The sequence below is a fragment of the Palaemon carinicauda genome, unplaced genomic scaffold (genome assembly GCF_036898095.1).
Source record: "Palaemon carinicauda isolate YSFRI2023 unplaced genomic scaffold, ASM3689809v2 scaffold386, whole genome shotgun sequence".
NCBI classification, from domain to species: domain Eukaryota; kingdom Metazoa; phylum Arthropoda; class Malacostraca; order Decapoda; family Palaemonidae; genus Palaemon; species Palaemon carinicauda.
The window spans coordinates 47,248-63,448 of NW_027171530.1; the positions used below are offsets into that span (position 1 = coordinate 47,248).

The 16,201-nt window shown below is 41.5% G+C and overlaps 1 long non-coding RNA gene across 2 annotated transcripts in view; it reads left to right on the forward strand.

Moving 5' to 3' along the window:
- LOC137636775 (uncharacterized) overlaps window positions 1-14,159 on the forward strand; it is a 47,135-nt gene extending 32,976 nt beyond the window's left edge. For both annotated transcript variants that reach the window (XR_011043216.1, XR_011043215.1), the window contains 4 exons: window positions 8,360-8,461; window positions 9,039-9,272; window positions 12,054-12,142; window positions 13,649-14,159. This is a non-coding gene — a long non-coding RNA (uncharacterized lncRNA). The remainder of the gene's footprint in view (window positions 1-8,359; window positions 8,462-9,038; window positions 9,273-12,053; window positions 12,143-13,648) is intronic.
- Window positions 14,160-16,201: the final 2,042 nt, after the last annotated feature.

Consider the following 16,201-nt stretch of genomic DNA (forward strand, 5'->3'; position numbering starts at 1 on the left):
TGAAAATCAGTCAGACTCCCAGACTTGGCCATTGTCTTTTTTGCCGAACGACTTACTTAATCAAGGTATCTTCGAGCTTCTACAGTCGGTTCTTTCTGATAGAAGTGCCCAGTTTTCGTTCTCTCCTGGAACAAGTTAGTTCATCAGACTGTTCGGCGAGAAGGCAGGTTTTCAAGAGAGTTTTTACCTTGGTGTCAACCTGGCCCTACAGGATCTGCTTCGTTCCCTGAAGATTTCGGGACTGGCTAATCTTAACAGACTCGGTGGCTTTTCATCACCACAGAGACAACTCTAGTTTACTGCAATCAAGTGTTGAAGTAAATATCAAGAAATATCCCTGCTTTTTTATCAGAGACGGTTATTCTTAGGCATGTTTATCATCATCAGCCTGCAGAAGTTTCCTCAGATCAATGGGGTCCAATGTCGAAGATGGTGGTAGTCTCTAACTTATATGAGAGACTTTCAGCCAGAAGTGTTTACATCTCAAGAGCCACCGTTTCACTCTGGTTTATAAAGCCCGCATTGGACTCCTTCAAATCCAATCTCTTTAGGGGCAGCCAGATCCCAGGGATTCAGCATGAGGAATTGCCCTTTTTTTCTAGTCTACGGGACTCAGGCAGGGAACGGACCTGAGAAGAGGATTGACAAAAGAGAATTTCAGCCGAGGAGATTTGACGCTCTCTTCAGATGCTGCCAAAGAAAGGTTGACCCCACATGCTGTACGACTCGGCCTCCAGCCTCTGGTCAGAATCTGAGTGGTACTATGATTTAGATCTCCTAGAGATGAGTGCAGCCTTGCAGCAGATACATCAATCCCTGGTGGGTCACTCGGTGGTAATGGCGAACGACGACACCATGATAGTGGCTCATTTAGAACAAATAGGGCGGTGCTTGTATTTCGCAGCACTTCTCTCTTCTAGCATGGTATGGTAAATGTTCTCAAGGGAACTCTTGTTTCTCTATCAGCTCAATTATTCTGGACAAGCAGGAATGTGCTCAGGGTCTGTTGAGCAGAGCTACTCGGATAGTGATCCCCGAGTGGTGTTTGTATCATCCAGTGGCCTACAAAGTCCTGACTTTGAGGGGTTCCAGAAAGTGGATCTCTTCGCTACATCCCTGAACAACTCTCCTCTACTCAATGGTTCACCAGTCCCGGATCCCCAGGCTTTACGGCTGGATCCATTCAGCAACGGCAGGTCAGCTGGCATTTTAGCCATTTTCCCCATCTTCCGCCGCACTGCCTGATGACGAGGGTGCTTAACAAGGCAAGATCATCAGCAACCTGTCAATGCCCCTCTCGGTTCCGCTTTGCATCTGTGGAATGGTTCCCGTACCTTCTTCGGCTGCTGATGGAGGTGTCGAGACACTTGCCAACATCTTACACGGAGAAGCTTTCACAGCAAGTTGTAAAAGGATATTCTGGATACCTCCAGAATTCTCCAGTTGCTGGCTAACAGGCTAGCGGACTTCCTTCAGTGGTTGATGTCATGAACAAGGTATCTCACCCCCCCATAGCTACTTTCCAGCATAACCTTCAAGGGGGAAACTCCCCTCGGTCTCGGCAATGAAAGGCTACTACTCGTCCTTGAGCTTCGGCTTCAAGCTGAAAAGTATTAACCTTTCCTCTGTGTTGGTATTCTCTCAGTCAGAAGTTGGACCTAATCCACGTAACATGGTTCGTGTCCTTCGGTCCCTAAAGAGTTCCCCCAAGGACCCAGGACGCCAAACAGCAGATCTTCACCTGTCCTTGAAGACAGTTCTCTCGCTCCTCTTGTCTTTGGCCAAGAGAGTTAGCAAATCCTATGGTCCTTCGTCTCAGTCACGGTGATGGGTAAGGTAATACTCAACTTTGTTCCTAGAAGCTCGGATCCCACATTCAAACCATTTAGATTGGGAGTCCTATGTAGCGTGACCAATGATCCAGATCAACAGCTACTGTAATACACTAGGGAGAACCTGAGGTGCTACCTCAGGAGAACTACAGGAGCTCACCCCAGTGTCAGTACTCTTTGTCAGTTCAGGGAAGGTAAACCGAAGGATCACCAAGAGCCCGTTCTCGGCTTGGATTCGCAAGGTCATAAGCGTTGAACGCTGATCCTTCTCCTTAAATGAGATGACCCACAGCTCATGACGTTAGGGGCATAGGTATGGCCATAGCATTCAAGAAAAACTACTGATACAGGTTCTACAAGCGGGTCTGTGGAAGCATCGGACGACTTAAGCTACCCATTACCTTGAAGACAAGACCCCCACGAACATAGGTACATTCTCCCTTGCCCATGTGGTGGCAGGATGACAAAATGGTTTAAACACCCCAGGCTCCTTGATGGGCAAGTAGCAGATGGTGTAGTGCCGAGGTTACTATGGATTAAGTCTGGGATGAATGAGAAGAATGACTGGCTCTTTCTTTCATCTTCCCATCTCTGGGGGAACAGCACCTGCAGTATTTTTAAAGCTGGCCGCCTCTGTCTATAGGTAAAACCATTTCCCTTGTGTAACCTGGTATAGAGATACTGTAGATCCTTGTCCCCATATCCCCTGGCTAAGTGGGATTGGCTAACCTTTATGGTTGGTTCAATGATTACGATACTTTGCAAACTGGCCTCCTCTCTCTGCAGGTAAAACCAGAGGTGTATACTCATGTTCTCATGCACCCTGGGGAGGTGGGATTTGGTAACGTTTATGGTTGGTTCAAAGATCCCTTCATTTTTGAGAGATCTTACCCAGACTAGTCACACTGCTGGTATCGTACAATCACACAGCTTGATTAGGCTGCTAGAGCGTGCTATTGCACAGAGGTTTTAGCGAAGCGTCGAGGTTTTCCTCCTTATAACCCTTTTACCCCAAAGGACGTACTAGTACATTTCACAAATCCACCCCTTTACCCCCATGGACGTACCGGTACGTCCTAGCAAAAAAATGCTATAAAAATTATTTTTTTCATCTTTTTAAAAAAAATTTGAAAAAATTCAGGCATTTTCCAAGAGAATGAGACCAACCTGACCTCTCTATGACAAAAATTAAGGCTGTTAGAGCAATTTAAAAAAAATATATGCAAAATGTGCTGGGAAAAAAATAGCCCCCTGGGGGTTAATGGTTGGAAATTTCCAAATAGCCAGGGGGTTAAAGGGTTAAGTGCGTAACACGAAGGGGGGAAAAACCGTGGGTCAAAAGCCAGCCAGTTGGTTAGCACTGCCACCACCTTAGTCGTGAGTCTTCCTTTATGAAGAGCAAAAGGGTCAGTATTTAGTGTCTGAACAAATAACAAATTTAAAGCAATTTGTATTTCTCGCAACGATACCAACCTTTAGCTCTTGATACAAATTTGGCCTGTCAACACCTATCCCCTGGTAAATTCTGCCTGTAAGCAAAACTGACCATAAAAGACAGGTGTGTGTGTGAACAGGCTAGCCGGTACTACCCTCTCCCCTCCACTAGATAGTGGGGGCCATTACACCTGGCTAAAAGTCTTATGGCTAGTCTTCTCTCTGAAAATATGTTCCCTAATAAAGAACCCACGGTTTGTATCGTTAGGAAAAATACAAATTACTTGAACTTAGTCGTTTCTAAGAAGCATAGGTTTAACAGATGAAATTCAGATGTCTATCATAGGTTTTTATCATATTTTTATCTCTTACATGTTATGTATTTTTCCCTCCCGAATTTGTTTGGCTGAGCTCTGTAAGAATCAAGTTTGACTCGTAGGGATGGTTAATCTTTTTTATAATATCATCATTAATTATATGTAATTACCTTACATTTTAATTTGACCAGGCTGAACAGGCTATGGAGATACATCTTCGTTGATATCGCTTAGGAAAAGAATCCTTCCCATATGCATAATGAAGCAGTCTGAGTAGCATAGAAAATTCACTGTTTAGTACTGTAATCCTAAGATGGGGGCTCTCAACTTATGACCCCTCATGAAATTTTACCCATTTTGTTTTTACCCCCCTTTCAGTTATCTCCAAAATTCAACAGCTTCCACGTAAAAATAAAGTTTGTTCCAACACGGAGTACTTTCCTAGAACTACTTTCTTAGGAGTATCTGGTATCTCCTGCCTAACTGACCAAGAATTTTGCGTAGTTTCCCCTATCTCTGTTTTCCCTTGTCGGGTCCCTCCGTGGCAGATGGATACTCGCCCTGAGGCGACCCGGGGTAAGCATGCGAGAGCACGCAGCTAAGTCTGAGTTGCCAGTAAGCATCTGGTCGTGGCGTAGATAACATCTCGCCACTCTCACATCTCGTCTGACCCGCCATTGTGTTCCAAGTTTTCCCTTTGTGCTTTCCCATCCTTTCCTTGTGTTACTTGTGTTGCTTGTTATTCATGTATTACCTTATTGAATCTGAACGTTTTTTTCCCGGGTCCAAGGCCGTTCTGTCTTGCGGGGCTTGGCTGTCTAAGGCCGATGTCGACCCGCACATCTCATCCCACCCACCTGTTGAGGTGTGGTGGTGGTTCTCTCTTTAATGCATGCAAATCTGAAAATCAGTCAGACTCCCAGACTTGGCCATTGTCTTTTTTGCAGAACGACTTACTTAATTAAGGTATCTTCAAGCTTCTACAGTCGGTTCTTTCTGATAGAAGTGCCCAGTTTTCGTTCTCTCCTGGAACAAGTTAGTTCATCAGACTGTTCGGCGAGAAGGCAGGTTTTCAAGAGAGTTTTTACCTTGGTGTCAACCTGGCCCTACAGGATCTGCTTCGTTCCCTGAAGATTTCGGGACTGGCTAATCTTAACAGACTCGGTGGCTTTTCATCACCACAGAGACAACTCTAGTTTACTGCAATCAAGTGTTGAAGAAAATATCAAGAAATATCCCTGCTTTTTTATCAGAGACGGTTATTCTTAGGCATGTTTATCATCATCAGCCTGCAGAAGTTTCCTCAGATCAATGGGGTCCAATGTCGAAGATGGTGGTAGTCTCTAACTTATATGAGAGACTTTCAGCCAGAAGTGTTTACATCTCAAGAGCCACCGTTTCACTCTGGTTTATAAAGCCCGCATCGGACTCCTTCAAATCCAATCTCTTTAGGGGCAGCCAGATCCCAGGGATTCAGCATGAGGAATTGCCCTTTTTTTCTAGTCTACGGGACTCAGGCAGGGAACGGACCTGAGAAGAGGATTGACAAAAGAGAATCTCCGCCGAGGAGATTTGACGCTCTCTTCAGATGCTGCAAAAGAAAGGTTGACCCCACATGCTGTACGACTCGGCCTCCATCCTCTGGTCAGAATCTGAGTGGTACTATCATTTAGATCTCCTAGAGATGAGTGCAGCCTTGCAGCAGATACATCAATCCCTGGCGGGTCACTCGGTGGTAATGGCGAACGACGACACCACGATAGCGGCTCATTTAGAACAAATAGGGCGGTGCTTGTTTTTCGCAGCACTTCTTTCTTCTAGCATGGTATGGTAAATGTTCTGAAGACAACTCGGTTTCTCTATCAGCTCAATTATTCCGGACAAGCAGGAATGTGCTCACGGTCTTCTGAGCAGAGCTACTCGGATAGTGGTCCCCGAGTGGTCTTTGTATCATCCAGTGGCCTACAAAGTCCTGACTTTGAGGGGTTCCAGAGAGTGGATCTCTTCGCAACGTCCCTGAATAACTCTCCTCCACTCTACGGTTCACCAGTCCCGGATCCCCAGGCTCTAGGGGTGGATGCATTTGGCACTGGCAGGTCAGCATTGGCGTTTTACCCATTTTCCCCCGCACTGCTTGATGACAAGGGTGCTTAAAAAGGCAAAATCATCTGCAACCTGGCAATGCCCTTCTCGGCTCTGCTTTGCATCCGTGGGATAGTCCTGTACCTTGTTAGGATGCTTTGCATCCGTGGGATAGTCCTGTACCTTCTTAGGATGCTGACGGAAGTGCCAAAAACTCCCTCAACGACACAATTTACTCGACAGCCACATGTGATCATCTTCCAGAGCCATAGGCCCCCTACGTTCTTCACGCCTGGACACTTTCCAACATCTCCTTACATGGAGAAGCTTTCACAGCAAGTTGTAAAAGGATATTCTGGATACCTCCAGAATTATCCAATTGCTGGCTAACAGGGTAGCGGACTTCCTTCAGTGGTTGATGTCATGGACAGGGTATCTCGCCCCCTCGTTGCTACTTTCCAGCATAACCTTCAAGGGGGAAACTCCCCTCGGTCTCGGCAATGGAAGGCTGCTACTCGTCCTTGAGCTTCGCCTTCAGGCTGAAAAGAATTACCTTTCCTGTGTTGGTATTCTCTCAGTCAGAAGTTAGACTTAATCCACGTAACATGGTTCGTGTCCTTCGGTCCCTAAAGTTCCCCCAAGGACCCAGGACGCCAAACAGCAGATCTTCACCTATCCTTGAAGACAGTTCTCTCGCTCATTTTGGCTTTGGCTAGGAGAGTTGGCAAATCCTACGGTCCTCCTTCGTCTCATTCACGGCGATGGGTAAGGTAATACTCGACTTCGTTCCTAGAAGCTCGGATCCCACATTCAAACCATTTGGATTGGGAGTCCTATGTAGCGTGACCAATGATCCAGATCAACGGCTACTGTAATACGCTAGGAAGAACCTGAGGTGCTACCTCAGGAGAACTACAGGAGCTTACCCCCGAGTGTCAGTACTCTTCGTCAGTTCAGGGAAGGTCAAACGAAGCATCACCAAGAGCCCTTTCTCAGCGTGGATTCGCAAGGTCATAGACTGAGCGTTGAACCCTGATCCTTCCCCTTAAATGAGATGACCCACAGCTCATGACGTTAGAGGCATACATATGTCCCTAGCGTTCAAGAAAAACTACTCGTACAGGTGCTACAAGCGGGTCTGTGGAAGCATCGGACGACTTTCGCTACCCATTACCTTGAAGACAAGACCCCCACTAACATGGGTACATTCTCCCTTGCCCATGTGGTGGCAGGATGACAAAATGGGTTAAACACCCCAGGCTCCTTGATGGGCAAGTAGCAGATGGTGTAGTGCCAAGGTTACTACTAAGGCTGGGATGAATGAGAAGAATGACTGGCTCTTTCTTTCATCTTCCCATCTCTGGGGGAACAGCACCTGCAGTATTTTTAAAGCTGGCCTCCTCTGTCTATAGGTAAAACCATTTCCCTTGTGTAACCTGGTATAGAGATACTGTAGATCCTTGTCCCCATATCCCCTGGCTAAGTGGGATTGGCTAACCTTTATGGTTGGTTCAAAGATTACGATACTTTGCAAACTGGCCTCCTCTCTCTGCAGGTAAAACCAGAGGTGTATACTCATGTTCTCAATGCCCCCTGGGGAGGTGGGATTTGGTAACGTTTGTTGGTTTAAAGATCTCTTGATTTTTGAGAAATATTACCCAGACTAGTCACTCTGCTGGTATCGCACAATCACACACAGCTTGATTAGGCTGCTAGAGCGTGCTATTGCACAGAGGTTTTAGCGAAGCGTCGAGGTTTTCCCCCTTATAACCCTTTTATCCCCCAAAGGACGTACTGGTACGTTTCGCAAAAGCCACATCTTTACCCCCATGGACGTACCGGTACGTCCTAGCAAAAAAATGCTTTAAAAATGATTTTTTTCATCTTTTTAAATTTTTTTTAAAAAATTCAGGCATTTTCCAAGAGAATGAGACCAACCTGACCTCTCTATGACAAAAATTAAGGCTGTTAAAGCAATTTAAAAAAAATATACTGCAAAATGTGCTGGGAAAAAAATAACCCCCTGGTGGTTAAGGGTTGGAAATTTCCAAATAGCCGGGGGGTTAAAGGGTTAAGTGCGTAACACGAAGGGGGTAAAAACCGTGGGTCAAAAGCCAGCCAGTTGGTTAGCACTGCCACCACCTTAGGGGCGAGTCTTCCTTAATGAAGAGCAGAAGAGTTCGTATTTAGTGTCGGAACAAATAACAAATTGTAAAGTAATTTGTATTTTTCGTAACGAGACCAACCTTTAGCTCTTAATACAAATTTGGCCTGCCAACACCTATCCCTTGGTAAATTCTGCCTGTAAGCAAAACTGACGATAAAAGACAGGTGTGTGTGTGTGTGAGAGGGCAAGCTAGCCGGTACTACCAACTCCCCCCACTAACTAGAAGTGGGGTGTTACACCTGGCTAAAAGTCTTATGGCTAGTCTTTCTCTGAAAGTATTTAACTTAATAAAGAGCTCACGGTTTATTTCGTTAGGAAAAATACAAATTACTTGAACTTGGTCATTTTTAAGAAGTATAGGTTTAACAGATGAAATTCAGATGTCTGTCAGGTTTTTATCATATTTTGATCTCGTACATGTTATGTATTTTTCCCTCCCAAATTTGTTTGGCTGAGCTCTGTAAGAATCAGGGATGGTTAATTTTCATTTTTATATCATTAATTAATGTAATTAACTTCATTTTAAGTTGACCAGGCTGAACAGGCTATGGAGAAACTTCGTTGATATTAGAGAAACGATCTTCCCAATTGCAGAATGAAGCCATCTGAGTAGCATAAAATAACCACTGGTAAGTAATCCTAAGATGGGGCCTCTCAGTTTTTGACCCCTTATGAAATTTTACCCATTTTCTTTTTTACCCCCTTTCAGATTTCTCCAAAATTGAGCAGCTTCCATGTAAAAATGAAGTTTTATATAAATTTTGATTATTAATATTTTAAAATGTAGAGAGAAGACTCAACTTACAAACTTAATGGGGTACAAGAAGCTTTTAGTAGGTTGAATTGTTTGCAAGTCAAATTTTGTTAAATTTGTGACAAAGGTAGGCTTCACCTAACTTGCATGCCTATGATTCTCAGCTGCAAACGTGCGTCAACAAGTGTTGCTTTATATGAAACATTGAATTATATATTTTATTAGTTTGTTCCGTAACTGGAATACAAAGCTACGCTATTTAGGGGTATTATATGAAAGTAATACCCCTTAATAAATAACTAAGGTTTGTATCGTTAGGAAAAATACAAATTATCTATAAATTTGTCATATTTAGTTATTGATATAGTTTATGAGATATATGTTTCCTGTTGGATATTTTTGCATCTCTGAATGAGGACCTGTCTAGTGAGTAATTTGTAACATTCTTTCAGGCCCAGGTTAAGACTCCGTTTCTCCGTGAAGCCACGTTGGGAACCCTAGAGACCTTCAAGGTCTCTGATGAATTGAGGACCGAGTTTTAGGAAGATATTACTCGCACTGGGCCAAAAGTCCTGCATCCATGCAGTGAAGAGCATAGTTACCCGGGATTTATTACCAGCCCTCCACATCAAAGAGTTGTCCCTCGTCATGTGGTTCTTCCTGAAAAACCTTGAGATTTGGGAATGGTAAGTAAGTAAGGGATTGATCTTAAGGTCCCCAGTTGCATTACCAAACCTCATTAGAGTTAGTGTATCTTTCATAAGTTTATGCCCAGGCAGTGCTCTATCTCTGTGTGGTATAAATCCTCCTCGGGGTTTTCCAAGAGAGGCCCACTTCGTCACGGTGAAGAGATTGTCTGGACTATGTAGCTTGAAAATTGCCCAAATAATTTTCAGCAGAATGCTATCAATGCTCGTTCTTTTTCAAATTCATCAAAGCAGCCTTGTTTAGCCTCACAAAGATTTTGGACAAATAGTCAATTTAAGTTTTAGGACATTACCATACCAAACAATTGTTCTTGGATTAGAGTTTTCTTGCTTGAGGTTACACTCAGTCACACTATTTGATCTTGTTATTTTTTTTTTTTTTTTTTCAAAGTTTATAGTTTATATATGAAAGATCTAATTTAATATTATTGTTCTTGAAATATTTTATTTTGTTTATTACTTTGCTTATAGTTTATTTATTTCCTTGTTTCCTTTCATCACTGGGCTATTTTATCCCTGTTGGAGTCTTTGGGGTATACAGCATCCTGCTTTTCCAACTAGACATATAGCTTAGCTTGTAATAGAAATACCATACGCTTTGGAAGTGTCAGTCATGCAGACATACTTTCCTGCCTTTCCAATTATCTTCTTTCTTAATTCTGTTGTGGTTTTCTAAACAATGCCACTACTAAACTTTATAGGAACCATTCTGTATGAATAAACACGGAATTTATTTAATGAAAAAGTTGACGGAACTAAGTTTTGCACTTTTGAATTGGGTGAGACACCTGTTTTTGGACACGCCTCTCTCCTTGGGTAAGTGTGTGAACCCATTAATGTCCTTTCAGTTGGTTAAACCTCAAAATTTTTGTTCAATCTCTGGTACAAACACGTCACTTATCAGACTAATGCACGTCACCTATAGCCGAGTTCAGTGATTGCACCCAACAATTCATGAGTCGTAGTACATGTACTCTTAACCCTTTTACCCCCAATGGACGTACTGGTACGTTTCACAAAACTCCTCCCTTTACCCCCATGGATGTACCGGTACGTCCTTGCAAAAAAACTGCTCTTTAAATTTTTTTTGCATATCTTCGATAACTTTTTGAGAAACTTAAGGCATTTTCCAAAAGAATGAGACCAACCTGACCTCTCTATGACAAAAATTAAGGTTGTTGGAACAATTTAAAAAATATATATTGCAAAATACGTACATACACATACCAAGGCACTTCCCCCAATTTTGGGGGTAGCCGACATCAACAAAGAAACAAAAACAAAAAGGGGACCTCTACTCTCTACATTCCTCCCAGCCTAACAAGGGACTCAACCGAGTTCAGCTGGTACTGCTAGGGTGTCACAGCCCACCCTCCCCCGTTATCCACCACAGATGAAGCTTCATAATGCTGAATCCCCTACTGCTGCTACCTCCGCGGTCATCTAAGGCATCGGAGGCAGCAGCAGGGCCTACCGGAACTGCGTCACAATCGCTCTCCATTCATTCCTATTTCTAGCCAGCTCTCTTGCCTCTCTCACATCTATCCTCCTATCACCCAGAGCTTCCTTCACTCCATCGATCCACCCAAACCTTGGCCTTCCTCTGCAAAATGTGCTTGAAAAAGGAAGCAACTTGAGGTTAAGGGTTGGAAAGTTCCAAATAGCTTGGTGGTAAAAGGGTTAAAAAGGTCATTAATCTTACTGTATAAAACAAATACTTGTATGGTTGAAAATTGTTTGAATATGGAATTGTTTGAGTTCTGGGTAGTTTGATCTCGTGTACTACTGTAGTAGCTGTGTAGATTGCTGATTTGGCCTCCCCAGTTCCAGCACTCTCCTGTGTGTCTCAGATATTACAATCCAGTCTAATCTTTCCACTAAGCATCATGTATGCTTTTAGCTCTCTTCTTAAGAACTCTGTAAATCAGTATCGAAACTTCACAGTCATGTTTAGCCTAACAGCTCTCCCCTAAAGGTTTGGTCCTGAATGAGAAGGGGGTAATCAGATGTGTGTGTTCGAGAGTGGAGTTAGATCTATTGGGTTTCGAGAGGAAGAGAGTAAAAGGTTTTGGAGCCTTTGTAGGGTGACGGCCAGATCCGTTTTCATTCATAGAAAATGGGAATATTATAAAGTGGGGTGGACTGTGGCTGTCATTCTAAAATCGAGTTCGTAGAAAACTGGAATATTCTGAACTGGCCGTCGTTCTAAAAACGATTTTAGCGGGAGAAGCTAACTTAAAAAACCCACCTAACCTATGCTAAAAGCCGTATCCTTACCCAGGGGGGCTTCGCGCCCCCCCCCCCCTTACCTACTACGGGAGCGAGAAGATTCGTGGCCGGAGTAAGAACTCGAGCCACAAATTTTCAGGTAATTTAGGGTTTTCGGCAAAAAACATAAAAGTGTGCATTTAAGCACATTTAAGATCCGTAGACCATTTCCCAACGTTTTTATTCTATACAAGATAACAGTCGGAGCGATAATAAGCAAATTTGGATGCTTGGCCGTAGCGCTACAAACTACCCAAGGTTTTCAATTAATACTCGTGTATGATAGTTGATGACAAATTTAACATACAAACAGGTTCACTTAAAACATCAGATTGACATAGGTTTGTATTAGAGAAAGAACTGAGGGATGTATGCAAAAAACCTTTAAAAGTTGCGATCTGCATTTTATTCTGTTGTTTTTAAATCATAGGTATTATCCATGCAGTTGACCCCTACTATTCCAGTGTTCTGATTTTCTCATTTATCTTTCAGGTGTAAGCTATAGCCAGTGAGATACGACTACAAGCGGACGTTCTGTTATGGCCATACTTCGTAGACATTTATACTGAGCTAATATCTAGGTACAGTAGATACTCATTTTATCTCCTCTATCCATAACTGTACCCCTTTATTTTTATTCATATTGACCTCTTTTCTTGCTTTTCCTCCCCATCTTTCTATCTGACCTACCTTGAAATTTTACCTCGCAGTTTAATACATGTGTTTTTGCCTTATTGCACCCCAGTTTAGAATGGTCCTCTCTCTGCAATGCTGGGCCATGTGGAGAAAAATCATAAGTCCAACCCTAATATTAACAGATAGAATTCTCCCACAGGAATCAATCAAGATCTTAGGTTTTTATTACTTGTCTAAAAAAAGAAATATATTTGAAATTATGAAAAATACTGTTGCAATTGAGTAATGTATGTAAAAAAATTTTATTTGAATAGATACAGTATTCTCACGTTGATACAAAAAATATCAATGTTCATTTAAAAGGGCACACTATTGCTAATTTTTCCTAGACATTCTTTTTTTCTTGCCATCTAAGACAACCTTATAGGTTTTTATGAGAAAAACCTCATTCTAATCAGACATTTTAATAGACAAGATTAATGTTCAAAATAGTACTACCTATTTTATGATCTCTGTGCTATCATATTTTCCTATAATCTTGATAAACTACCCTTTGATATTTGGAAGTTATAGTAAACAATGAGCATGTCAAACAGTTTTCTTTGCAATGGTCTTATAGTATTTGGTCATTCAGTTTTTTGTACTCTTCAATCTATTTAAGTCATTGAATGATATACAGTATGTTGTGTCAGGACTGAAATGTTGTCCACGTGTTGAGCAAGGATGGTGGGGAGGGAGTGGGAAGGGCTTGGCAGGAACCTGTAAAGGGGGAGAAGATCAAGAGGGAAACAGAGAATTAGATGACGAGATAAGGTGAAGGATGAGATGGAGAGAAGAGGTTTTGATGGAAGAGGAGAATGCCTCTGTTAACCCTTTTACCCCCAGGCTATTTGTAACTTTCCAACCCTTAACCCCCAGGTGTTATTTTTTTTCAAGCACACTTTGCAGTATATTTTTTTAAATTGCTCTTAACAGCCTTAATTTTCGTCAGAGAGGGGTCAGGTTGGTCCCATTCTCTTGGAAAATGCTTGAAGTTTCTCCAAAAATTATAAAAAATATGCAAAAAAAAAAATTTAAATAGCAGTTTTTTGCAAGAACGTACCGGTACGTCCAGGGGGTAAAGGGATGAGTTTTGTGAAACGTACCAGTACGTCCTTTTTGGGGGTAAAAGGGTTAAAGTAAGAATAGCACTGGGAAAGAAGAAATGTTAATGGTTTTGTAGTGAAGAGAGGGGGGGGAGGGTTGGGGATAAACTTTGTGGTCTGTTTACTTGAATTGTTAATGTGACAGGATATTAATTTGGTTCACTCAGAGGCAGCCACTCAAGTTTTATCAGCTTGGTAATAAAGCATTTTTACTATTGTCATATGATAAATTTATACTAAATTCTGATAGTTGCAGAAATGAAGGTACAGTAGTGACCTTTTTGATGAATTTTCTTTATATTTCAGGCTGGGAGGAACATAGAGAGGAGACGTCCCCTTTTTGGTTTCATTTCTTAGATGTCGGCTACCCTTCAAAATTGCACTAATTTGCAATGGAAAATAGAATTGATTCAAGTTGCATTTTATCTTCGAGGAGAGTTATGGTTGGTTGACTTGAGGTGGCTATGAGAGGAGCGAGAGTGTTTGGGTTACTGAATGAGAGGAGAACCTCCCTCCACAATAATTCTGGTAAAATATCGTTCTCTTGAATAACATTCTCTATTGCTAACTGTGAATCCCTTAATTTACGTTTTATGAAAACTTGGTCATTGTTTATTTTTTTATACGGATTTAATTTTGATAAACCTATCTAGAGACAAATTTAATACTGGTATCTTTATTACTTGTTCATAAAAACTGCCCATTTGTCTCTAGATTTTAGTTTGTTGATGTCCGCTACCCCCCAAAATTGGGGAAGTGCCTTGTATTTTTGTATGTATTCTCATATCCTGATTTGCTAGTATTCAATGACCCGTAACCTGAGGTACTACTTCATTAAGAAGTTCTTCAGGTTTTAGAGAAAATAATGGTTGAATTTCTTTATGGTATCAAGTCTATTCTATAGATTAAATGTTAAGAAATGACTCAATCAATGTTATATGTATTTGATGTTGAAGGATTGTATGTGAAAGCCAAAGAACTGATCTCTTAGTTTTATATTGTATACATGATTTCAAACTATATTTAGAAAGACACAAATCTATTGTCAAATTAGCGGTAATTAGCAAAAACTTTAATCAAAATAGTAATCGTGTAAATGGGGTTTCAATAAGTAAGTTCTTATATTGCTAGGAAAATTCCAAGTTTCTGGTTTTCAGAAATTCTAAATTCTTGATCCAAAATGTCTTATTCAGAACTTTTAGTATAAATTTATCAAAATTAGTAAATATCTGTTCAAAAATAATTTGTCAAATCTCAGTGTCAAATTCATTACAAATTCTTAGATTAAATTTAACAAAATTACTTAATTCTTGTTCAAAAGTTATCAGATACCATTTTATTTTACCAATTAAGTATGGGCAAAATTTATGGAACACACATGATTGCTTTTTGTTTTTATTCCAAGTATTCAATGTTAACTTGATTTATGGTATTTTTAGGTTGATAATTAAGTTTTATCATTTAACAACATGTATATCAAAACGGATTAATTTTTTATGAACTTCTCCTGATGTTCAAATTGCTTCTCTCTGGAAGCTTAATTTCATCAACCCCTAAAACTTAAAGAATTTCCTGATTTCCTCTCAATAGGCTTTATTCTTTCAGTAAAGTGATGAGACTGGAGCGAACCGATGGCTTGTGCTAGCCACATAGTAGTGTCTTTCAGTTACCATTTCAGATTTTTTGGTTTTGATCATCATATATTATTAGCAGTACCAGCCGAACACGGTCGAGGCTCTTGTCAGGCTGGGAGGAACATAGAGAGGAGAGGTCCCCTTTTCTGTTTCATTTGTTTGATGTTGGCTACCCCCCAAAATTGGGGGGATTACCTTGGTATATGTACAGTATGTATGCATATTATCGTGCCAAAAACAAAAACCAACGGGAGGGCATTTCAATTGCTTCCCTTGAGGTCTTGATCCGAGCAATGAGGGCCCAGTGGGTGCCCTCAATGGATGTGTTCCATTGTTTATATTGTTGCCCCACATGGACATTCAGGGTTGATGGATGATTTCCATCTGTGGTGGTTATCTCTAGGGTTGCACAGTTTCACCCTTGCTCTGTTTAGGGTTACCCAGTCCTTCCTGGTGAGGGTTATTCTGCACTGGATGGCCGTCGATCACTTTCCCGACTTTTGTAGCCTGTGAGCAGCAGCCCGGTTTGGTTATGGCCCATCCACTGTTGCAAAGTTTTTGCGGGATTTCAGTCTTCGCCTTGCTTCCTGATGATAATGGAATGTGTGCCAGGGGTCATTAATTTGTTTCGTCTTTTAATTTTTCGCTAGCGTTTCTCATCAGATATGGGGATGGGATGCTGACCACTATAAAGAATTTAGGGGCCTGTAATAATCAGACATGGCTGATTTAGCTCTGTTTAGAGATGTCTTAATCTGGGTTTAATACTACAGCATAAATTATTCAGGGAAGAGTTTCTGGGTGATCATGATCCGCATACTCTCTTGCTTTCTGTCATGAACAGTACTGCGATTTGAATAATCATTGTGATGATTGTCAAGGCCTCTCGTGGAAAAGTATGTTTCTGTAGTTGCTGACCAAATTGAAATTTTAAGCCGGAAAAGGAAATTTGCTTTTGGTTCAGGGGGAAATCCAGCTCTTTATCTTGTTAGTGATGAACCTCACAGCTCTTAATTTTATTTGCTTCTTTCGTGAAATCTCAGAAGTCCAGCAAGTCTAAAATTAAAGGCAACCATTCTGAAGTAACCTGTTGTGTTTCAGACCCTAACCTGACTTCTAAAGTCAGATGTGGATGTTCTAGTGTTCTATGTAGTAAGGGTTCTGATGGTGTATAGCACATTGCAGATTTGTGATCCTCTCGCAGTTTCTGATTCATTATTTAGTT